We start from the raw sequence: 24,672 nt of genomic DNA on the forward strand, positions 1-24,672 counted from the left end.
TTGCTGCACCCCCACCCTGGACAGAACTGGGGTCCTGAGCCCCTCAGTAGTGCGGGTGACAGAGATGAGTCAGAGGGCCTCTAGTTAGGAGGGAGCCTGCAGTGGCCTGGCAGTTAGGAATTTCTGGACTGGTCCTGTTCAGGGGGTCACTCCCCAGAGTGGAGGGGACACCTTGTTTACTGCTTCGGCCCACAGCCCAGATTCCAACTGCTTTTAGGGCCGAAAGCACCAAGCAGTGAAGCCTTAACAGTTCGATTCCCCACAGAACGGAAAGGAACAAACGTTTGAAGAAAACATGATTTCCTCCAGCTCCAGATGCCTGGCAAGGCAGTGGGTAGACAAGGAGAGGCAGGGCTAGTCAGATCAGCCTGGTTTGTTTTAAATTCATCTCACAGAGCAAGTTCACAATAAGACAATGCTTTCTAAGAGCAAGTAACTGAATCAATCAACCTTCAGTGAACTTCCAAGTGCAAAAAGGCCATAAAGCATTCATTTATGCAATAAAGCCCCCCTTGGAAGACAGACTGGTGACAGGGACACTGGGGAGCCCCAGACCATAGTCTGGATTGGGCAGTTCTGCCCTCAGGCGGATGTGGACCCCCCCACTATTTGCGCACAGGGATGAAGTTTGGACCCATCCCACCCAGGACCACCCAGTCTAATCAGCAAGCACCAGGTGAGCTAGCTATAAGTGCCCTAAAATTCAGCACTGCTGCTTGGGCCTTTTTTCTTTTAATGTCTAACGGCATGATCATGCAAAATCAAAGAATAGTCAGTGCTGCAAGATGATGGACCTTTTCTAGTTTCTTCTTCCATAGAAACGCAAAATTCCTTCTTGAGGAATTCCCTCCTCCCCCTCCTTACAAATCACAGGAAGAAAAAGCCATGAGAATCAATGACCTTTATTCCCCCAAGCCATTTATCACCAGGAAGGAGGGCCCTGACCATAAATTGGAAGGGAACCGGAAATGAGGAAACTGAGTGAGGTATAATTATTTAGTGCTGTAATTTAGAAACCTGTCAATCCGAAGTCTGGAGAGTCTTGTAGGGTCACCGATGAGTCAGCAAGCCCTATCAGTACCGAAAATCCTTAATGAGAATAATCTGGGCTTCCCCCACACCTGTTCTCAATCACTGGGCAGAAGGAAGGGAATTGTATGTGCCTCTGCTCCAACTTTTCTGGGCTTTGGATGCAAGGCATAGATATTTATCCAGAACAGAGGTTTATTCTAAGGAGTACACAGAAACCCAGGAAAAGAAACAGAATATACAGGAAATATTCTCAGCTACTCTTTTTCTCCTTTTCCACCTTCTACCATGTTCTTTCCCACTGCTTAGTCTTATTTTTCCTCCTGTCTGGTGCTTAGGGTTTCACTCCTGCTCACATTTCACTTTGGATGTCATGACCATGGGCCTTGCATGGTCTTGGCTTCATCCACTTCTGAATATGTCCCTTTGCAGTTCAGCTGCTGGTGCTAACTCATCCTTTCAATATTTTTCATTGAAATTCCTGGATGAGCTCATCATTTTGAGCTAGACAGACTATTCATAACCCTGGGTCAACAGCCCATCCTAGGCCATTTTCTGTGGCTGGAGGAGCGCCTTGGGGAGGGATGGAGAGAAGAGATCCTATGTATCAGATATGGCTAAGGCAGACCCTTTAGCAGAAGCACACAAGGGTATTGTGTTTAATGCAGGCAACCCCTTGGCTCTTGCTAACCAAAACAGTGCCAGTTTTTGGCCATGTGCATTGGATAGGCAAGCATCCTGAGAAATTATCTCATTTTCCATGAAATTTGTTTCATATCCAAGGGGACAGATAAGGAAAAACTGTGAAGTGTTTTCAGTATTCAATGAATTGTAGGTCTTTGTGTAGGATGAATTCTAAGCAAGGTGCTAGTTTGGGAGGTCACACAAAATTAATAGGCTTCATCTAGCTTTTGACACAGGAGTCCTGGTCATACAGGGAGGAACTCTCTAGCTCTGCTTTGAAATCAATCTCAGGTACCAAAGAAGACTTCTGGGCTAGGGTCGCAGGAGAGGGACAGTCAAAGCCAAAGGTCTAGCTAAAGAACAGTGTCTTCCTGTCCCGCATCTGGTGTTGGCCAGCTGATGGCCCCTCCATGCTGCCCCTCCTCTAGCTGGCTCAGTCATAGACCTTTGTCAGACTGCGTCATCCACACCTGAAGGCAGGCCTGACTATGACCATTTACTTTTAGGGACACCTGGAAGGCTCAGTTGGTTAAGCATCCAACTTCAGCTCAGGTTGTGATCTCCTGGTTGGTGCGTTCAAGCCTCACACGGGGCTCTGTGCTGATAGCTCAGAGCCTGGAGCCTGCTTCAGATCCTGTGTGTCTTTCTCTGCCCCTCCCCTACTCATGCTCTGTCTTGCTCTCTTTCAAAAGTAAACATTAAAAATTTTTTTCTAAATCACATGAGTCTAAGATCCGGACTCCCTGGAACAGTTATGCCCTACTCCAATCCTCAGCCTGACTCCAGAAAGAGGAACTTTGTGACCTAAAAAGGAGAAAACTGGTGTTTCTCCTATCAGCACTCCACTCTCAATACTTCACTCTGACACTCAGAACACTTCACTTCTGGTCACCAAATGAGTATAGGTTTCCCCCAGCATGCTGTTCTCAGACACCAGCTGGGTGTCCTACAATTTAACTCAGTTCTGACACTCTACCTGGAGATAGTGTCAGAGCCCCCAGATCAAGGGCTCAGCCCCTTACTTCAGATGTCCATGTGTGACCTCATAGACCCTAAATCAGAAGTTCCCACAACTCTCCCCTCAAGTTCAATCAGTTTTCTAGAGTGACTCACACAACACAGAAGAGTTTAGTTACTATCTAATGGTTTCCTATAAGAGGATACGATAAAGGACACAGATGAACACCCACATGGAAGAGACACATACGGCAAGGTGTGTGGAAAGCAGTCAAGAAATCCCATGCCCTCTCTGAGCTCACCAACCACCCCTCCCATCCTGCCAGCACCTCGACCTGTTCACCAGCCCGGAAGCTCTCCAAACCCTGTACTTTTGGGATGTTTATAGGGGCTTTGTCATGTAGGCATGATCAGACTCTATTTCTAGCCCCTGTCTCCTCTCTGGAGAATGGCATGGAGATGAGAATTGGGGCTGAAAATCCCAAGTTTCCAATCATGGCTTTGTCTCTCCAGTGACCAGCCCCCACTGGGGAGCCCATGTAGAGTCACCTCACTAGAACAAAAACACTCCTATTAATGAGATTCCAAGGAATTTAGCAGCTCTAGGTCAGTCATGACCTGGGTCAAAGACCTAATGTTTGGTCTGTTCCTAGTGCTTGTAGCTTGTATTACTTAGGAGGAGATTACAAGGGTTTTAGGAACTCTGGGTCAGGAATACATGGCAGAGACATATATATATATTTCTATTATCCACCTTGTGCTTCTGACCAGCCAGCTGTAAATGGGAGAGTCCCATGGCCCTCTCCTTGGGTTCAGTCATTTACTAAAGCAATTCTTGGAACTTACTTACTACATTGCCAACATATTGTAAAAGGATATAACTCAGGAAAGCCAGATGGGAGAGATGTACAGAACAAAGTATGTGGGAAGGGGTGCAGAGTTTCATGCCCTTTCCCAGTGCACTCCCCTCACAGAGCCTTTCATCTAAGAGTTTTATGATTTTATTATTCCTCTTTACTGTTTCTGTTATTTTATTTTATTTTTTTGTTTCTGTTATTTTAAGAAGTTGCTGTAGCCAAAGTCAAAGAGGTTGCTGCCTGTGTTCTCCTATAAAATTTTGATGTGTCCTGTCTTACATTTGGATCCTTCATCCACTTTGAATTTATTTTTGGTGTAAGAAAGTGGTCCAGGTTCATTCCTCTGCATGTCACTATCCAGTTTTCCCAGCACCATTTGCTGAAGACACTGTCTAATTTTCCATTGGATACTCTCCTGCTTTGTCAAAGATTAGGTGGCCATACATTTGTGGGTCTGTTTCTGGGTTCTCCATTCTGTTCCATTATCTACGTGTCTGTTTTGTGCCAGTACCATTCTGTCTCGATGATGACAGCTTTGTAATACAGCTTGAAGTCCAGGACTGGAATGCCTCCAGCTTTGGTTTTCTTTATCAATATTACTTTGGCTATTTGGGGTTTTTTTCTGGTTTTATACAAAGTTTGTATTTCTGGTATTTTTTAAATTTTTAAAAATCTTTTCATTTTATTTTTGAGAGAGAGACAGAGTGCAAGTGAAGGAGGAAAAGAGAGAGAGGAAGACACGGAATCGGAAGCAGGCTTCAGACTCTGAGCTGTCAGCAAAGAGCCCAACACGGGGCTCAAACTCACGAACCACAAGATCATGACCTGAGCTGAAGTCAGACGCTTAACTGACTGAGCCACCCAGGCGCCCCTGTATTTCTGGTATTTTAAGTAATCAGTAAGAACAACCTTCAAACCTAATTTTCAAAAAAATTATACTCAAACCATTCGTAACCACATTGGGTGAACCAATACAACAACCCATGATTTCTCTAGGACAGGAATTATCAACCCTGTTTCGCAGATTTGGCAACTGAGGCTCAGAGATACTAAAGGGCTTGTCTCTGTAGGGGAGGGAAAAAATGTTTTCCTTGACTTTCTTAGGGTCCCTGGCTGGGTCTGAAAATTAAACTGACAAAGACAGGTTAACAAGAAGAAAGCATACAACTTTATTTAACATAAGTTTTATATGACGTGGGGGCCTTCATAAAGCAAGGAGAACCTCTTCAAGCTAAGAGATTTTTATGCTAGGTTCAATGAAGAGTGGACAGTCCTAGAAAATTTGAGAAAAGCAAATTGGGGGAAACTTAGCAAGGCCTGTTTGTCCAGACTTTTCTTGGTGTCCCTCCATCTGGAAGATAAGTATTCCTTTCCCCTGGATGTATGGCCAGTGCCTCTCACATGAAAGTTTTATGATAAAAATTGTATCCAGAGAATAAAGACAGGGAAAAGTTACAGAGACATTCTTGCTTCTGCCATTTTCCCAAACTCCTTCAGCTTAAACTGTTCTATCTGCCCTGGTATATGCTGTTGCATATGGTACCAAAACATTTCATATTTGGGGGTGGCATCTTCTGAACCCCAAAATCTCATACCTAGTACAAAGCATAATTAGAATTTGAATCTGAATTTAAGGTCCAGGGCTATGCAACTATATACTCCTATCTCCATTACACGTGGGGTCTAGTAGCACATTACAGAAGCAGAAGCTAAAGGCAAACTGATAAGAGTTTTATTAAAATATAGAAGAAAGGCTTATTGGATGCTCAGCTGGTTGAGCATCCAAATCTTGATTTTGGCTCAGGTCGTGATCCCAGAGTCGTGGGGTTGAGCCCTGCATCAGGCTCTGTGCTGAGCGTGGAGACTGCTTGGGACTCTTTCTCTTTCCCTCTGTCCATCTCTCCTGCCTCTCTCTCTCTCTCTCCCAGAAGTAAGAAAATAATAATAATAAATAAAATAAAAAGAAGAAAGGATTACCTGTTGGGCTGTTAATCCATCATCAAATGAGGCTAGAGAGAAAACACTTGCATAGAGCAATTTCTTACCTCCTATACTTCGGAACATGAGATCTACTGTATGAAGCACCTGTACCGAGGTCCTCTGCTTAACAATTTAAGATTATACTCAAATGCCTTCTCATCAAAACATCATTTCTTTCTTGAAGGGATTTTGAAAAGGCATTCTTTAAAGCTTTCCTAAGCTTCTTGGATGTATACAGGTGTCTCAAATTATGTTTCAGTGACTTTCAACATTAGTAAATAAAAACATAGATTCACTATTTTCTTTAAATATAATTTTTAGTCAAGAAAAAATATTCAGCTAACTTCCTTTTCACATTGTTTCAAGACTCGAGCATTTTAAAACTGCCTTAAGATATTCCTTCTGATGAGCTCATGGTATGTACAGATTCCCACATCATTACTGGCAGGAAACGACTTTGAAAACCAATATTGTTCTTTCATTGAACTAATATCAAAGTGAATCAATTCATTTATTTGCTTTTCTTTCTTGTTTATTAGAACTCATGGGCCAACACTGATCATCAACCAATCAGTATAAATACAAAGAACAAACAGAACATTCACAGCACTGCAAGCATTTTGATGCTCAAAAGGCCTTTTGGTGACCTGTGCCCCGGACCCTCGTGTCTGTGCTACCCGAGCTGCCCCCTAAAATGAGGCGACTCTAAGAAACCTCAAGCCGCTAAGTATGCAAAAGCCATGCCAGCTGATAATTACTACCACAATCTTACCATAAAATAATCTGTGTTTCCCTGAAATCTCTGTGAACGAAAGAAATATTTAGCTTACAGCTTACATAACTCATGCCAAGAATATCTTGAAAAGTTCAGAATTACTTCTCTGTCAACAATGTCCAAATTCCCTGATACAGAAACCTGTAAACCTTCAGGCCTGCAAAAATCACAAACTTCTGATTGTATTTACCAGGGAGGCCATCATGGAAGATTCTGGAAAGTCTTAGAGGACTTTCTCCAGACATAGGATGTACATGCAGAAAGGGCCAGAGCTTAAGGGAGGGATGTCAGACTGAAATTAGAAAAGATTTTGACCAAGGAATTGAGATTCACTTGCTTTTTCATATATCAGTTATTTTTAATTTTTTAAATGTTTAATTTATTATTTTTGAGAGCAAGAGCAAGAGACAGAGTGTGAGCAGGGGAGGGGCAGAGAGAGAGACACAGAATCCAAAGCAGGCTCCAGGCTCTGAGCTGTCAGCACAGAGCCTGATGTGGGGCTTGAACTTGTAAACCAGGAGATCATCACCTAAGCCCAAATTGGATGCTCAGCTGACTGAACCACCGAGGCGCCCTTCCATATATCATTTTTAAAAGCTTTTTAGTGAACATAGCAAGGGCATATATTATTAGTACAGAGGTTAGTGAATTTTCACAAAGAACACAGCTATGTGACCAGCACTCTGAACTATCACAACAATGAAAAACAGAGTATCAGGGCACCTGGGTGGCTAGTCAGTTGAGTGTCTGACTTCAGCTCAGGTTCGTGAGTCGAGCCCCGTGTCGGGCTCTGTGCTGACAGCTCAGAGCCTAGAGCCTGCTTCGGATTCTGTGTCTCCCTCTCTCTCTCTGCTCTTCCCCCCCTCCCCCGCATTCTCTCTCTGTCTCTCAAAAATAAGCAAATGTTAAAAAAACAACAACAGAGTATCACCAGCACCCCAGAAGACCCTCTTCTACCTTTTATACTTACCTGATTAGTTTGCCTGCTTCTAGATTTTATATAAAAGAAAGTAAATAGTATGTACCCTGGAGTGCCTGGCTTCTTTCACTCAACACCGTGTCTATGGGAGTCACTCATGCTGTGGTTTCAGCAGCAGGCAGCTCTTTCTAACCATTGGAGTGCATTCCACTGTGTTAAATACGGCTTGGATTATTCATTCTATTACTGATGGGCATTTGGTCCACGTACTGTGAACCAAAGGCTATTGTCTGGCTTGGGAAGTTTTTTAAAAACAATCCCATATTTGAGTGAGAGGCTCAGGGGAAGGTTGTGCCAGCAGAGGTAAAGAAAATAGCAGGGTCATCTCATTTGCTTAGACCTCTAGTCTTATTCTGTGCTTTCACTGACCCTGTCCCCTGACTCAGGAAAAATCGCGAGTGTAATTGTTACAAGGAGGGTGAGATCTGGAGTCCCAGATAATGAGGGGGAGCCTTGGTCTGCAGGCAGTGGACACAGGAAGTTGTGCATGTATATAAACTTTAGAGAAGCCTCTGGAAAAAATCCTCTGTAAATATCTCAGCGCAGCTAGGACACCTCAGTCAACCCCAGGTTATTGTGACTTCAATATCTGGGGTCTCAACAAATGTAGAGATCCGGTCATTCATTTCTTACTCCCAAAGTTCTCTAGAAAATAAAGGTTATCATGAGCGGTGTATTTGATCTGATGAAGCTTAAATCAGGTCCTGGAAGATTAACCTTCCTGTTTTTTAATAGAATTTTGACCAAAACCTTTTTCTAAGATGTAGCTCATATTTTTCTCGCTTCTCCAAGATCACAACAACGACCTGGCTTAAGATCTCTTCACGGATTCTAAAATAATAAGTGTTCACTAAATTTTCAATAAGTTGAGGCAAAGCTACCTTATTTTCAATCTCCCTTTATCTGGGTGCAGTTTACAATACAGTAGTTTCCCATCATTTGCAGTTTCTGGAAGCAGGTGATCCTCCTGACGTATCATCACCTAACGTGTCACACTACACCTGCATCACTCACTTCGCTTCATCTCCTCACGGAGGCGTTTTATCATCTCATATCATCTCAAGAAGCATGAATACAACATAATAAGGTATTTTGAAGGAGAAAGAGACCATATTCACATAACTTTTATTACAGTGATATTATTATAATTGTTCTTTTATTATTACTTACTATCGGTAATTCCTAATGTGCCTAATTTATCAATTAAACCTTATTATAGGTGTGCATGTATAGGAAGAAACATAACATATGTCAGGTTCAATATTACCCATGCTTTTGAGGATCCACTGGGGGTCTTGGAATATATCCCTGGGGATAAGGGAGACTACTGTATTTCTAAATACTTTAGAGAGAAGACTCTTAAAATTTTACTCTCTGATCATCAGTGCATAAATTCAAAGTGCCTTTGGGACCTAAAGATAACAACAGTATTCATTTGAAGGAGGAAGGCTGGGAAAATACAAAGAAGTGAAGTGTTTAGATTCACTGGTTTGGAAAGGCTTTTAAAATATTTATATCTGTATTGAGAACTTCTTTATGTTTTATTCTTGGGAAGACTTTGAAGAAATTACATGTAAATCCTCAATGATTTCAAAGATGATTTCATAAAGAATATGCTACTGTTTATAAATACAAATGTATGAGATAGGAGCAAATATTCTTTAAAAGAATGAAGACTTGAATTGATATTTTCTTTTCCTGCCCTTCTTTGACTACATCCATCTTTTGACTTGTTTTTTCTGAACTTTGTAGGCACTCCAATGATAAGAGATGGTAGTTTATGAGACTTTCTAAAAGGGCATCTAAAAGACAAATTAATGACTTCCCAGGTTGGTCAAGGACCTGTAGTCCACAAGCATCTAAGTTTCCTGATTATGTTAAAGTACAAAGGCTTAAAGTCCCTAACTATGGCAATAATATTTAAAACAATTATAAAAATAATCATACTATTAAAAATAATTATAAAAGTATAATAATAATTATTATTATAGTAGGCTGTGTGGATCTTAAAAAAATACAATAGAAAGTTCTTCTTGCCTATGACTGTCAGTTCATCAAGCTAACATTTTCTGTGCTTTTCACTTATGTGCCAGCCACTGTGAACTTTCATGCCCTTTTTAAAATTTTTTTTTGTTTTATTTACTTTTGATACTGAGAGAGACAGAGCATGAGAGGGGGCGGGGCAGAGAGAGATGGAGACACAGAACTGGAAGCAGGCTCCAGGCTCTGAGCTAGCTGTCAGCACAGAGCCCGATGCGGGGCTCAAACCCACGAACGTGAGATCTGACCTGAGCTGAAGCCGGAGGCTTAACTGACTGAGCCACCCAGGGGCCCCTCATGCCCTTTTTAAAATTGACCTTCACAATGACTCCGTGAAATAGGTGACAATATCATCCCCATTTTACAGACGAAGAAACTGGACTTTGAGAGGATAACACCTTGCCGAAGTCACAAGTTATGAGTGACAAAGCCTGAACCTGAACCCAGGTCCAGTCAGCAGCCTGCGCCTCCACCCTCTTGTTATCCTGCTGCCACCCTCAGACATACATGTCATCCACGAAGGTGGCCACCAAGGCAGTTAGCCTGAACACAAGCTCTGGGAAGCCAAAGGCTTAAACGGTTCACTCCAAAGGTGAGGACAATTTCCACTAAATTTGTTGAAAATAATGAAATCTGGTTGTCCAACAATTTAAGCGACAATGTCAGTATTAAAGTTGGATCTTGATTTTTACCTCTCTTTTTCAGCAGGAAATGTGAAGAAACTTCCATTTGGAGGACAAGGACTGTTGTGTCCACTGAATGTCTATTCTGTGCACCCTGGTGCTTAGAAAGGGAAGCTAACAAAACATGGCTTCTGTATCAAAACGTGTCAACATGTGACTACTTCATCTGTGACACTGGGCAAATGAGAGTTTTGCCTCTTGAGTCTGTATTTAGTATAATTTCTTTAGGGTTAATAACCTACGATGGACCCTTTTTTGCCTAAACTGTTAAAGTGAGTTCTGTGAGAAAATCCATTTCTGCTATGTATGCCATTAAGTCATTATGGTTTAAGCCATTCTGTTATTTAGTCTGTGGTATTTTGTTATGGCCGCCCAAGCTGACTAATACAACCAAGATGGCCGACAGTGAAGGGACTGCTGAAGACTACTTCAGTCTCATACTGTTCCAAGCTCACCCAAGCTCAGGGAGGAGATGGGAACAGACACACAGCTGGAACCTTGACCAGCTATTTTCAAATTAACCAGGTCTGTGCTAAAAAACAAAAAGCAAAAAGACATAAGAAATGGTGAAAGTTGTAGACAGCCATGAACAATTTATCTTTTCTCTGTGACTTTTCTGCTTGTACCTACTTTGATTGCCTTGTTTTCTTGGTAGTTTTATAAAAACAAACATTTGTCTCATAAAATTTATTTCCTTAAAGTTTAGAATACATCTGAACTATTGTGGCTTTAGATGGTCCATGTTTTTTGAAAACAGTAGTGTCTGTCAGGGAAGGGATATATTGCACCAAGAGAATCATGGAGGGACAGCAGCAAAACCGGCAGAGAGTGGGCCTCTGAAAATCTCTGTAGATTTTATAGAGTGAGAACACATGCAAAAATTGTCAGAATCTACTTTTTCAGAGCTCTGGAAATTAGTCAAAGACTTATGGCAATCTGAGAAGAGTTTACTTGAGAAAAAGAAAGGCTGAGGGGCACCTGGGTGGCTTGGTTGGTGAAGTGTCTGACTCTTGTTTTTGGTTCAGGGCATGATCTCACAGTTCGTGAGAACAAGCCCCACATAGGGTTCCAAACTCTCAGTGAAATGTGAGTGAAATGTAAAAATTCATACTGTCATGGTGGAGCCTGCTTGGGATCCTCTCTGCCCCTTCCCTGCATGCATGCGCTCTCTCAAAAAGAAAGAGAGAAAAAAGGCTGAATCTCAGTAAGACCAGCAAGCTTTGTGACATTTTAACTTGCTCTATCTCCATTTTGTCTATCCAACCCAAAGGTAGCCTTGATAATCAATGGTCCTCAAGCACAGTGAAACCCAGCATCCTTGCAAACACTGGCGAGGTTGGGGCTCCTTTAAAGTTCTATTCTCAGAGAACAGGCATCATTTGATCTATCGGGTGGTTCTTAGAAGACCCCACTCACAAGGCTGTCTTTATTTGGACTGACTTGGAACTTACCCACTGTGAAAAGCCTTTTCCCAGAAGCATTAGTTGAAAACATGACCCCTGCGGAAGGTGGCAGATAACAGCTAGGCCAAACAGGCTAACCAAAAAGCTTAAAAGAACAAGCTGGGGAATGAGACATCTTCAGGGAACTTGGAGAAGCTTTCACATACTCCTGCGAATCTAGAAGGCTTCATGCATACCCAGGGCCATAAACCTCAGGAAAGACCTGAGAAAGGGCCTAAATTCTCACCTCTGGCTGACCTTGACCCTCTGCACAAGCAGGAAATGAAGGGTTGGAAACTGCCTTTCTAAATGTTGAAGGTGTGTCCCCAAACACTCACACAGAGCTCCTCAGCAGCCTTATTAGTCCCCCCCACACTTAATGACATTTCTGTCGAATCATTAACTGACCACTATGCTAAATGAGCAGGGACCTCAGCGGCCGTACATGACAAAGTATGCAGAATAAAACTCCTGACGTCATTCAGAAAAGCCACCAAGCAAGTCCGCAGCAACAACAAATGCTGAGAGGGGATAGAATGATTCCCCAAATTACCACATTATATATTTTTCTATAATTGTCTAATATTCAATACAAAATTATGAAACCTGCAAAGAAACATGATTATATTGCACATTTGACCCTTTTCCAGGGGGCAAAAGCAGTCAGTGGAAACTACCCCTAAGGAAGCCAAGGTATTGGACTTACACTACACAAAGACTTCAAATCAGCTATTTTAAATGCATTTGAAGAATTAAAGAAAACTATGTCTAAAGAACTAAACGCAAGTATGAGAAGGATGTCTCACCAAATAGAAATTATTAAGAAGGACCAGATAAGTTCTCTGAAGTTATAGAAGTACAATAAGTGAAATGTAAAACTTCACTACAGGAGTTCAAGAGCATATTTATGCTGGCAGAAGAAAGAAACAATATATTTTAAGATAGGTCAATTGAGATTACACAGTCTGAGGAAAAGACAAAAACAAAAAGAATGAAGAAAGATGAACAGAGACCCCAGTGACCTGTGGAACACCACCAAGCAGACCAAGACATGCATAATGATGGTCCCAGAAGAGGAAAGAAAGGAATAGAAAAAGTATTTGAAGAATAATGAATGAAAACTTCCCAAAGTTCATGAAAAATATAATCTACACATCCATGAGGCTAAAAATAAAGAACAAGAGAGAAAGACGAAAGAAGGAAAGAAAGAGAGAAAAGAAAAACAAAAATTCTCCAAGAAGGATAAGCTGAAAAAGCTTAACATTTAGATTATAATCAAACTGCTGAACCCTAAAGACAAAGAGAGAATCTTGAAGGCAGCAAGGGAGAAGGGAGTCTCAATAAGACTGACAGCTGATTTCTCATCCATGACCAAGGAGGCCACACGGCAGTGGGGTAGCATGTTCAGAGTACTGAGAGAAAGATTGCCACAAGAATTCTATGTCCAGAAACCTATCCCTCAGAGATGAAAGAGAGGGGCACCTGAGTAGCGCAGTCCGTTGACCGTCTGCTTCTTGATTTCAGCTCAGATCATAATCTCATGGGTTTGTAGGATCAAGTCCCATGTGGGGTCTGTGCTGACAGTGCAGAGCCTGTTTGGGATTCTCTCCCTCTCTCTCTCTCTCTCTCTCTCTCTCTCTCTCTCTCTGGCTCTCCTCTGCTCGTCTCCTTTCTCTCAGTAAATAAATAAATTTTCTTTAATGAAAAAGAAATTAGGACATTCCCAGATGAACAAAAATGGAGAGAATTTATCACTAGCAAACCTGCCCTACAAAAAATATTAAACGGAATCCTTCCTTCAAGCTCAGGTGAAAGTACTCCAGACAATAACTTGAATCCATATGGAGAAATAAACTGGTAAAGATAATGTTGTGAACATGAAAGACAGTATAAATGTATTATTTGTTTGTAACTGATTTAAAAGACAACTCTATAAAACAGTAAGGATAAATCTATGTTGATAGGTGAATAATGTATAAAAACGTCATTTTTACAACAGTAACCATGAAGGAGGGGGACAGAACGAGGCTATAAAGGAGCAAGGTTTTTATATACTTTAAAAGTGAGTTGGCATTCATTCATACTAGAGTATTACAAGATGTTCACTGTAATTCCCAGGGCAACCATGAAGAAAATAACTTAAAAGAATCGGTGATACAGATGGTTTAGTTTAGTCCAGCAAAGCTTTCCTGGTACATACAAAGCAGTGCGAGAACCAGTATGAATTAGTCTAGTCTCTGAAGAAGTTCTTCTCCGAGGACTCACTTGTATTGGTTTCTCAATACACAGTAACCAGAAGAGCAAACAAGGAGTTCTTTCACTCACTTTCAATCAGTCTACTGCGTGGGCCTATTATGTGTCAGGTAGTGTTTGATGCTGCCAAATAGAGGCTTCCCGGAGTCTGTCTTAATGAAAAGCTCTCTATTTTTGTTATTTTAATTTCCTGATGACTCAGGTCTCGCTCCCTTGATCGGCTTTCTCCTTAATCACCATCAGACTCAATCTAATCTATTTATTCACTCAGCAAATATGTGTTGAGCTCCTATTATATGTCATCCTCTGGAGACGCAGTGGTGAGGAAGGCAGATGGAGGTTTTGCCCCCTTGGCCTGAGGAAACATCCTTGTGATTTGTAAGGTTACGTAGTGTATATAATGTAATGGCGGGGGTGGGGGGTGTGCTAGAAAGAAAATCAAAACCAGGGTATAGGGTGGGGACATTTTTAGATAAAGGAGTCAGGAAAGAACTCTCTAAATAAAGAATTTCTGACATAGGAAAAGAAACCTAAATAAAATGCAAAGACCTGGGCTGCCTGGGTGGCTCAGTCAGTTGAATGTCTGACTCTTTTTTTTTATGTTTATTATTTTTTGAGAGAGAAAGACACAGAGTGTGAATGTGGGAAGGGCAGAGAGAGAGAGACACACACACAGAATCCAAAGCAGGCTCCAGGCTTTGAACTGTCAGCACAGAGCCTGACGTGGGGCTCGAACCCACAAACCGTGAGATCATGACCTGAGCTGAAGTCGGCCGCTTAACCGACTAGGTCATTCAGGCACCCCAAATGTACATCTCTTGATTTCAACTCAGGTCATGGTCCCAGGGTGGTGGAATTGAGCCCTGCATTGGGCTCCATGCTGAGTGCGGAACCTGCCTAAGATTCTCTCCCTCTCTCTCTCTCTCTCTCTCTCTCTCTCTCTCTCTCTCTCTCTCTCTCCTCTCTCTCTCTCTCTCTCTCTCTCTCAAAATAAAATAAAGGGAAGATCTGGGGCAGGGGAGTTGCAGGAAGCAGGGACAACCACAAAGCTGAGGTGGGAATGAGCTATGCCTATAAGATATAAAGGGAGCCCAGAGTGGGTGGACTCTCTTTTCTCAACATGTGCCTGCCTTGGATTCATCATGTTTTTCCTCCTGCCGCAACCCTTTCTTGAGCCATAGCACTCACATCTAACTTACTGCAGGAATCTCCTCATTGGTCTTGCCCCACATTTGTGTCCCACACAATTCATCTTAAACTTACTGCCAGAATGGCTTTTCCAGAACGATTTCATCAGGTCCCCTCACGATGAAGAAGGTCCAATGGCTCCTTCATGCTACTACGCCCTTCTGTCCCTCCACAAGCCTTTACTGATTTCCTACTATGTCTCCGACACTTTTCTAGCCACTGTGCAGACATTAATGCACCATGAAAACCAGGTTCCTGCCCTCACAGAGCTTATGTACTTGAAGGATAAGACACACACTAACAAGTAAACCAAAAAAAAAAAAAAAAAAAAGGTCAAGGTCAAGATAACTTTAGATAATGTTAAGTGCCAAGAAGAGAACAGAGAAACAGTGACTAAGGAGGCAATCTGAGGCCGTGTGAGCCGGGTTGGGGCCAGGGTCTGTTCCGGGAGTGGGAATAGCAGGTGCCGAGGCCGTAACATGGGCTCTTCAGGGGCTGACCCTCACAGCCATCTCCTGGGGAAGTGTCCCCAGCACACCAGGGAAACAAGCCACCTCTCTCTGAGTGACTGAAGCACAGTGACCATATTCCCATGTGTGTGCTTGTCAACATAGTCAAGCGTATCTCCCTCTGACAGACTATGGGTCCACTGAATACAAGAACTGCATCTAGTTCCCATCATGTAAGGCAGTGATCAGTATCTGTGGACGCGAAGTGAGTAGAGCTTAGCGTCCCGATGTGTCAGGCAACGCCGCCCATTACTGAGTTCTAGTTCAACCTTTGCTCACAGAGCTGGACCTTGTTACATCAGTGTCCTCATACTCTGGTTTTCTCTGGGAAAAACTTGACAAAGTTTATGAACTTTAATAAATCAATACAAGTATCCTCTCCCTTCTGAAAGTTTAGGAAAGACTACTCGACTTTTAAGAAAGACCTGAATTAGTGGCAGATACACTGGGCTTTATGCCGTTTGGGCTTATGAAAGTTTCACAGGAGCACTCTACTTTCTGAGAGTGGGGGGACCCCTGCATGACAGGACTATAAAATTCTGGAAACAAATTATTGTTTGCCTCATTGTAATCACTTTGCTCTCAAGAATTAACATGCTTTAGCTCCTGGATTGAATTAATGAATTATCTCTTTCAAAAATAGTTTAAACTTTGGGGCACCTAAGTGGCTCAGTTGGTTAAGCATCTGACTTCGGCTCAGGTCATGATCTTGCAGTTTGTGAGGTCGAGCCCCACATGGGGCTCTGTGTGACAGCTCAGAGCCTGTAGCCCGCTTCCGATTCTGTGTCTGCCCCTCCCATGCTCATGCTCTGTCTCTCTCTCTATCTCTCAAAAGTAAAAAAACATTAAAAAAAAAAATAAATAGTTTAAACTTTGGAAATTGATACAACAGTGACTTGTGGGAAATGTTTTATCTTGATTTAGCAGTTTTGTTTAAAGATGTTGTTTACAAAATGACACTGATCTATTCATTAAATTAATGTTACTTGTGGTCAATATTATTTTTAAATACTTTTGGATGCTAGTTTCTGCTCCTGGGTACACACCGCTGAATAAAATACATAATGTTCTGTTGCCTTGAGGACTTCATAGTCTTGTCAAGGTCATAGGTAAGAAACAAACAAAAAAAAACAACACCCCAAATAAATGTTTAACTACTACTATTTTATAAATTTTTTAATGTTTATTTATTTTTGAGAGAGAGAGAGGCAGAGTGTGAGTGGGGGAGAGGGAGACACACACACACACACACATAGAATCTGAAGCAAGCTCTAGGCTCTGAGCTGTCAACACAAAGCCCAATATGGCACTTGAACTCACAAACTGCAAGATCATGACCTGAGCTGAAGTCAGGCACTTTACCGACTGAGCCACCCAGGCGTCCCTGTAATTACTGCTATTAAAGAAACAAACAGCATATAGGATAGAGAAGAGCAGGGGGGACTTTGCACACTGTGCTCACAGATGCCTGACAATTAAACCATGACTCAGCTGTGCAAAAATGAATGGCTCTCACAGCTTCAAATAAATTCTGAATAATTTGCTTAATCCCGACAGGCTGTTTCTCATGGCCTATGGCCACGACACTTCCGTGGGTTTGTCCTACAACTAGTGAGAATTCACCGTGTGTTTACCGTACACGTCACTGTGAAGTATGAACACTTACCAAGAAGGTGCCGCTCTCTTATTCACCTCCCTGGAGCGCAGACTTCATCGTGTGCTGAAGCTGGGTGGACAGCAGCTTTTGTGGCTGTACCTAATGAACCCTCTGAGTAGTTCCAAGCATGCACACCTCTGCGGGCTTACACGGGTCCGATCTCACAGCTAACACATCAGAGGCCTGGGAGGTTCCCCTGAACATTTGGGGGACATTCAGGTTGGATCCTGGTGACGTCGTTGATCCCATGCCCACTGGTCTCATTCCACCCCTGACCAGCGACTTCACAGCTCTGTGCCCACAGCTCTGGGGGTAGGGGTGGGGGGAGCCTGTGAGAATGTAGACTAATTAGAGTAGATACTACACTATCTTACAGAGTTAATGCCGGAGGGCTTTTATAAATCCGACTAAATGGTTGATTCTGAGGCAGCTCCCCTGATCTGCTCCAAAGCAGGACACAGGAAATGCAGGAGCCAGAGAGGCACAAGGAGCTAGGAGCCAATGGTTGTGTCTATGGACGCCCACCCAGACAGGAAAATAACTGAATTCCAGAGACCTAAAGAACCAATGTGGAGCCTTTCCCACCACCACCCCGCCAACCTACATTCCTGAAGGGAATGTTTGTAAATACTAATGAGGAGAAGGGCAGATGTCATGGGACAAGAATTCTTTGACTGGGATTATTGATCTGGTTTTCGGCAATTTGAGTTGCTATAAACAGAAACACGGGCAAAGCTACACATCTAGGACTGTTAGGTAACTGTCGGTTTCTGATTCATCAAATAAAAACAAAGTGGGTCTACTCTGGGCCTGTAATGGCTGAGAAGTGGTAAGGAGAGAGATAAGGATGTCATGGAGAGAGACTCCAGGCAGCACTGAGAGAGACCCCAGGTGGGCGGGGTGACCGGGATGAGAGGCCGGTGCACTTCTGTTCCGAGGAGTTATGTACCACCAGGGGAAACTCTTGCTTGGTTCCGAGACAACTCAAATAAGGATCTTAAGTATAAATCTATCATTGTTACGAAAGCCGGCGATTCCTATAAGCATATCTTACCAAGTTGGATTCTTTCCGTTATTCACCAGCATTTGTTAAACACCTGCTATGTGCCGGATACTATTGCCCTTGGGGTTTCAGTGCCTCCAAAAGAAACAGAGGAAGCCCCTGCCCTCACAGAACTCACATCTTAGTAGGGTGGGGCTGGGGAAGAGAGAAAATTAACTAATAAACAAGCAAGTGCTATGAAAGGCAAAAAGGCAGGTAGTAAGTGGGTGAGGGTGCCAGATGATAAGAAGGGGGCCTCAAGAGAAACCTTCTCTAAGGGCTGGGATACAGAATGGTCAGGGAAGGCTCCTCTGATCAGTGACATTTGTGCAGAAAGTGCAGAGTAAACCCTGGAAGTTGTGGTGGGGAAAGCGTTTCAGGCAGAAGGGGAGAAGCAAGAGCAAAGGCACCGGGTGGGGGGTAGGGGGGCAAGAGTGTGCTTGGCAAGATGAAGTAATAACAACAAAGTGGTGTGGCTGAGCAAACAAGGGACAGGCAGGATGGTAGGAAATGGGACAGAAATTTAGGCAGGGGTCTGACTATGTGGGGCCTTGTAAGCCATGAAAAGACTGAGGTAGGAAGCTGTGGAAAGGTTGTGAGCAGAGAAGTGATAGTATCTAACTTACACTTCATAGGAACCACTCCGGCCTGTCTGCAGAACAGAACAGAAGCGGGAATGTGCCAGGGACAACACTGGGGTGTAGCTCATTAGCACATTATTAACATGAGCTCCATCATCCGTACCGGGAAGCCCAGGTCAAGGTAAATTAATAATGCCTTCTTTGAATTGGAATTCAAAACCATGGAATCTCAATCAATCAGAAAGTTTGTGGGGGATATCTGGGTAACTCGGTCAGTTAAGCATCCAATTTTGGCTCAAGTCATGATCTCATGGTCCATGGGTTCAAGTCCCACATCGGGCTCTGTGCGGAAGCGTGGAGCCTGGAGCCCATTTCAGATTCTGCGTCTCCCTCTCTCTCTGCCCCTCCCCCACTCATGCTCTGTTTCTCTCTCCTTCAAAAATAAATGAACATTATAAAGTTTGTGGGATGGAAACGGTCGAGCATAGTGGCCACCAGCCACATGTAGCTCTTGAGAACTTGCAATACAGCTGGGCTAAATGGAGATGTTCTAGAAGTATAAATTACACTGTTTTAAAGATTTGGTAGGAAAAAAAAACAGAATGTAAAATATCTCATTAATAATTTTATATGATTACATATTGAAATGGTAATGTTTTGGATATGTTGGGTTGAGTGAAACATATTTTTTCTCTCCTCAAAACCTTTATGACATCTAGCATATATGTCACATAATTAGCATTTTAATAGATATTGTATTGTTTTCTAAAAAAGCCTAACTTCAGCAAAATGACAAGGGCCTGGTTTTTTCCCTTTATACGTCACAAGGCCCAGTACACCCTGTCAGTCACACAGCAGGCGCTTTGTAAGTGCTTGATATTTTTTTTAATTTTTTATGTTTATTTACTTTTGAGAGAGAGACAGTGTGAGCAGGGGAGGGCCAGAGAGAGAGGGAGACACAGAATCTGACGCAGGCTCCAGGCTCCGAGCTGTCAGCACAGAGCCCTACATGGGGCTCGAACCCACACACCGTGAGGTCATGAACCAAGCCGAAGTCAGACGCTTAAGGACTGAGCCACCCAGGCACCCCTGTAAGTGCTCCATCTTATATCAAAAGGAAGGCCACGAACGCCACGCTATAGGCAAGCTGCTCTCACAATTATCAAGAGCCAGTTTGTCTTACTCGTATGGTCATTCCTAAAGCAACCTACAGACAAGTTGCAATAAAAAGAATAATGAGGGCGCCTGGGTGGTTCAGTCGGTTGAGTGTCTGACTTCAGCTCAGGCAGGATCTTGTGATTTGGGAGTTTGAGCCCTGCGTCAGGCACTCTGCTGTCTGCGTGGAGTTGATTTCGGATCCTCAGTCCCTGTCTCTCTGCCCCTCCCCTACTCACATGCTCGCACCTGCTCTCTCTCAAAAATAAACATTAAAAATAAAAAAATTTTTAAAAGAATAATGTGACTTTTCTTCTCAAAGGAGTTAATTTGGCAAAGCAATGATAAGGGAAAGTAATCTCACTTTTAAGTTAGGACCACATTTCCCAAATGAAGTCAGAGGCTTTGATTACAGGCTCTTTTTCATCTGCTCCTTCTGGTCCCCAACAGGATGTGGGTCTGAATCCTGAATGTCTCCCGCTGTTGGTGACAAATGTAGACGGGACTTGCTTTGGGACTAAGGCTTACCTCCACAACAGCGAGGAGGCGTGTTCTCCTCAGGACCGGAAACACATACTCTTGAAATTAATTTCACCTGTTTCATTTTACCTTTCTCATAGCTTATTTTTCACTAGGATATGACAAAAGTAGGTAGGGAAATTGTTTTCACGTTTTTTTAAATATCACTACTGGAAAATGTTAAATCATATTGGTGGTGCAGATTATATTCCCATTGGACAGCCCTGGTATTATAAACTTAATTATTCAAAGATATCTCTCGTTATTTCAAGATTTGCTTGACATTTTTTTCCAAAATGCATTGTCCATGTCCTAGTGTTAATAAACAAAATCACACAAAGTGTAACTAATGTGATTGAATTTCATTAATGTGGAGGGTGTGTCAGTTATTCTGCATCTCAAAGCGTTGTTCTAAACATGACTCAGGGGGCCCATTGTTGTGAGGATGGTAAAAATGGCTCTTCCATACTGGCGCTGCCCATGGAGGGGCCCCTAGGCTTGGGGTCTGTGGCTTCACAGGTTCAGAACATGAACTTGGCTGGGATCATAGGGGCATGTTTCTCAAGAGTGTGAGATTTCCCAGAAGGACAGGCTTTTCTGGATCATTCTATCTGTCATCTTGCTAATTCAGCTCTTCACCCCCCGAAGGTCATGGGCTGAGCCCCAGACTCAGGCAGAGCAAGGAAAACTACAGGGTGGACCCGCTGCACAGGGGCTTAGAGGCTCTAAAGGCGGGTACGTTTACGCAAGAGGGGCTGTGGTGTGGGAACGGGTGGAGGAACCCATGCAGAGCCAGCCACTAGTGTGAACTCCCTCGGGCCACATCTCTCTCAATCCTATGGTGTCTTTCCAATGTCCCAGGAATGATCAAGTTCTAGAGGGACAAGCTGAACTCACTAGAGGGGAGTTCACCTCCCTGGCGGTGGCCATCCACACTCAAACGACAACTTACTGATTTCTAGGAAGAAACTACTCATCAGAGATCAGAACATGTGGGTCAGAGAGTCACATCGCTTTGCTCTCTGTGGGAGAGGCTGCCCAGGAGGGCAGATCCATCAGTATTTGGAGCTCACTTGGTAGACAAAGACACTGAAGAAGAGTATCCCAAATGTTTGGAAATGACAGAAATGGGTAACTTCTGAAGAGTCAAATCCTCCAGTGGGTCAAAGAAGAGCAATTTGGATTGATCAGCTTGGGGCAAACACTCAAAAAATATCATCTGCATGCACGTCAAACCTAAGAAGTAGTGAGATGGAATGATTCCCAGGCCAGACCAGGACTTGACTGAAGTAGTAACATATTTCATGGAGGAAGCTGTTAATCACCCACAGAAGCACAGAAAAGGGGGAGGTTCAGAATTTGGCTGGCCCTGCCACACACCATCCCAAGAGGACAGAGGGTGTCATGACTGGAAGTGGAATGGAGGCCAGTGGGGGTGTAGAGTGCTTAGCTGTGGAGAAACACAATCAGCTGTCAGAGTGTAGGCTCCCACATCTGAGTTCTAGAGCTAAGTTCCCTGGCTCTGAATCCAGCATTGCTAAGCTGATCATCGCCTTCCTATGCAACTTTTAGATGGGAGAGACCAGCATGGAGAACTTGGCTTGATTATCTTGTCTGCCTAAATTATGTTTTTCCAGCCTGGTAAGTTAATTGAATTTATGATTAGAGATAGTAGTCTCTTATGAATTTTTAAGCATGGAGTTTATTTACATAACGAAGCACATAAATGAATTGTGTTTCCCAGTCTTTAAGACTTACTCAAGCAGCAAATTCATTAAGTCCAGCTAGTGTATCCCTCCTATTGAGAGCCCTCTGTGTTTCCAAATTCCATTGCCTTCCAGTACAATCTTCAGCAGTGAGCACAAAGAATCCTGTTTGAATCTGGCTAAGATATCCAACTTGGAACCTGCAGGTCCAACCAGCTATGTAGACTATAGATATAGAGAGGGAAAAGGTTCTAAGCTGCATTTTTACTTACTCTTGAATATTTCTTTTAAGTATAAGTCTGTTAATAGCCTTATATTAAAAATGTAAAACCAGGGTTGTGGCTTATTCATTCATGCAGTCAACAAATATTTATTGAAGATCTGCTATGTTCAAGCCCTGCTCTACGTGCTGGGGACATAATTCTGTGAATAAAACACACAAAGATATCTATTCTCAAGTAAACTGTAATCCAGGAGGGTAGACAATCATTTAACAAAAGTAAAAATATGTATGTAGTATTTTAGAAAGAGATAAGGGTTCTCTAATTTTTTTTTTTAAATGACAGTAGGATCAGGTAAGAAGGATCCAGAGTACTTGATAGAAAGATTGCAGAATGAGAAAGGCTCAGTTGAGTGCTGCCTGGTTTAGGCCCAGGAGAGTGAACATATGACCACACATGTTCTCCAAAGGCTCCTTCGCCAACCAGCAGGCTGGAGAAGAAAACTGAAAAGAGAAGCTAAGTATACTGATCACATCTATCCTACATTAGGGCGATTTTACTTGGGCTTTCCTTGTATTCTCATTAGGAGCTTCTTTGGGACCAGTCCCCACATACATGCTGCTTTTTCAATTATTGTTTCAGAGTCAGAAGGACTTTGGCTCTGCTCCTATTTACCAATATGCATTCTGATAAACTAGCAACACCTCACACCATCTGGCCCACCCTTCCCCCAACTTTCCAAAAGGCAAGAAGGGGAAAAGCTTCTTCAGATGCCCCAAAAGTCCCTTGACCACCTCCCGTGGCAAAAGTCTCTCTTTGATGAGGGTTGAGGTTTTGAGACTCTTAATCTGAGAACATCTCAGTCTTTAGATCTCTGAAATCTCACTGACAAAGCTGTGCCCCAGATTCTCTCCAAACCAGGAGGTTCAAATCTATGCAAATCAGCACTTGGTGGCATAGTTTAAGATGTGGGATTCCTCCTCCTCCACATTCCTATTCATCTAACGGGGTTTGCTTTTTAGATCATAATGTGGGTTGATTGGCTTACATTTTCCCTTTTAAATAGTGAAAGCACTGGCTAAAAACATTAACAGAGTTATTAAATAAACCTAAGTTAGTGGTGTCTTGTGCCCATTCCCCCCAAACAACAGACATCAATTCCTTTCAAGGGAGCTCAAAGCAAAAGCGTAACCTTGATATGATGCCCTCTGGCTTAGAGTTTGGTCACACGAGAACTTAGACTACATCTCCTAATGAAAGACTCCTATCTAGTCCCTCAAGGTCAGACATCCAGGACCGGGATTCCTGTCAACACCATCCAATATTTAGCAGGTCTGAAAGCAGAGCTATATGAAGTTAAAGATTCCATATCTCTTCCTTTTCATATCCCACTTGCAAAGAATAAGCAATCAAACATGTTTAATTAATAGGCAAGGTGAATAAACACAGAAAAGAAATAAATCAAGGAGGCTGATATTTTCATAGGAACAGAATTATTGTATTCTTTTAAAAGTCTTAGGTTCAGGGCACCTGGGTAGCTTAGTCTCTTAAGCCTCTGACTCTTGATTTTGGCTCAGGTCATGATCTCACAGTTCATGAGTTCAAACCCCACACTGGGCTCTGTGCTGACTGAGACTGCTTGGGGTTCTCTGTCTCCCTTTCTCTCTGCCCTTTCCCTGCTTGCACGCAATCTCTGTCTCTCAAAAATATGCAAATAAACCCTTTAATATAAAAAATAAAAAGAAAATAAAAATAAAAAGTCTTAAGGTCTAGGTTACTTTGAGCCTATCTGAATTTGCATAGGGGCAGGGGTTGGGTTCTCCTTAGATCCTACAGAACATATATTACCTTACATACTGCGCTGATGGAAAAGAAGACCCACCTCGCAGCAGTCAAGTCTTAAGATTTGTAAACTCTGGTTGGGGCCTTAAGACAGACCTTTCTCAGGGCGCCTGGGTGGCTCAGTCAGCTAAGCCTCCGACTTCGGCTCAGGTCAGATCTCACGTTCGTGGGTTTGAGCCCCGCAATGGGCTCTGTGCTAACAGCTCAGAGCCTGGAGCCTGCTTCCGGTTCTGTATCTCCTTCTCTCTCTGCCCCTGCCCCTCTCATGCGTTGTCTCTCTCTGTATCAAAAATAAATAAAACATTTTTTAAAAAATTAAAAAAAAAAGACAGACCTTTCTCTTTGAGGCAACCATCTAACGTAAAGCCTACTGTGAAACTTTTTTCTCTTCAGCGGACATTTAAAAAAACTGAAGTTTAAAGAAGTTAAGTAATTTTTCCAAACTTCCACAGCTCAGGAGATACAAAGCTGGGATTCAAACCCAGGTGTATCCGGGCCCCAAAGCCACGCTTCACCCACACCTGCCCTGAGTCATTTGCCAGATCCCTTGGGACAGCTATCCTAAATACAGCT

At 42.8% G+C, this 24,672-nt stretch overlaps 1 long non-coding RNA gene across 1 annotated transcript; it reads left to right on the top strand.

The window, feature by feature from the left end:
* Positions 1 to 6,014: 6,014 nt before the first annotated feature.
* Positions 6,015 to 10,327, top strand: LOC115299952. The gene is made up of 4 exons (XR_003912436.1): positions 6,015 to 6,234; positions 8,207 to 8,348; positions 9,669 to 9,893; positions 10,007 to 10,327. It is a non-coding gene; the product is annotated as an uncharacterized LOC115299952 (long non-coding RNA).
* The last annotated feature ends 14,345 nt before the right edge of the window (positions 10,328 to 24,672 follow it).

The sequence above is a fragment of the Suricata suricatta genome, chromosome 8 (genome assembly GCF_006229205.1).
Source record: "Suricata suricatta isolate VVHF042 chromosome 8, meerkat_22Aug2017_6uvM2_HiC, whole genome shotgun sequence".
NCBI classification, from domain to species: Eukaryota; Metazoa; Chordata; class Mammalia; order Carnivora; family Herpestidae; genus Suricata; species Suricata suricatta.